The sequence below is a fragment of the Phascolarctos cinereus genome, unplaced genomic scaffold (assembly GCF_003287225.1).
Source record: "Phascolarctos cinereus isolate Bilbo 61053 unplaced genomic scaffold, phaCin_HiC Scaffold_726;HRSCAF=1367, whole genome shotgun sequence".
Lineage (NCBI taxonomy): Eukaryota > Metazoa > Chordata > Mammalia > Diprotodontia > Phascolarctidae > Phascolarctos > Phascolarctos cinereus.
In genome coordinates this window covers 203,390,322-203,391,251 of record NW_027556098.1, presented here as the reverse complement: position 1 = coordinate 203,391,251, position 930 = coordinate 203,390,322, and the positions used below count along the sequence as shown (strand labels likewise).

The 930-nt window shown below is 32.7% G+C and overlaps 1 non-coding gene across 1 annotated transcript; it reads left to right on the top strand.

The window, feature by feature from the left end:
* Nucleotides 1–219: 219 nt before the first annotated feature.
* LOC144454633 (U6 spliceosomal RNA) lies at nucleotides 220–323 on the top strand. Its single transcript, XR_013483144.1, has one exon. It is a non-coding gene; the product is annotated as a U6 spliceosomal RNA (small nuclear RNA).
* Nucleotides 324–930: the final 607 nt, after the last annotated feature.

Genomic DNA, 930 nt, shown 5'->3' with positions numbered 1-930 from the left:
TAGTAGGGTTGTCTCTGTTGTCATGTTGAGAAGCATCACTTGGATCATCGTGGGGAGAATGTGTGCACAGAGGCAGCAGATGCTCTTGTCTGTGGGACTGGGAAGAAGCAGGGCAAAGCTCCAGGGAAGCTGTACTTTCCAGACTTATTAGAGAACGAATCTTTAGACCTTGCTCGGTTAAGGTAATTAAGCTAATTGAGAAACTGACCCAGGTACTTCTTGTGGTGACTCATATACTAAATAAAATTAGAACAATACAGTAAAGATTAATATTTCCCAGGCATAAGGGTGACTTGCAAGTTTATGAAGCATTTTGTATTTTTCAAATGCAATAATAATCAGAGAAATGCAAATTAAAACATTTCAGAGGCAGCACCCTTAACTCGTCAAAATAACAAAGATAGTTAAAAACAATAAAATCCAAAGTTGTCAGGTATATGAGGAAACAGGCACTGTAGAATATTGTTGGTGGAATTGTAAATTGATGCAATCATTTTGGAGGGAAGTCTTCCTAGATGAAATAAGAATTACAAAACTAATCATAAACTTTGACCAGGTGATTCCATTATTAGGACTACATTTAAGAATATTATTAAAAATGGAAATAAAACTCATCTTTACAAAAATATTCCTAGTGTCTCTATCCATAATAATAATAATAATAAAAATTGGAAATAGCCTGTATGTGCAATGATTGGAGAAAGACTGAATAAATTGTGGTATATTAATGAAACAGACTATAATTATGTTATAAAAGGAAAAAATAAGGAATACAAAGAAATGTGGAAAGTTGTATATGGAATGATACCACACAAGGAAGAATCACATACATATTACTGTAACTATCTAAAAAGAATGGCAGCAATAAAATTTTTAAGTACATGGATGAAAAAAGAGATTGAGAGATGCACAGAGTGAAATTTTTTTGTT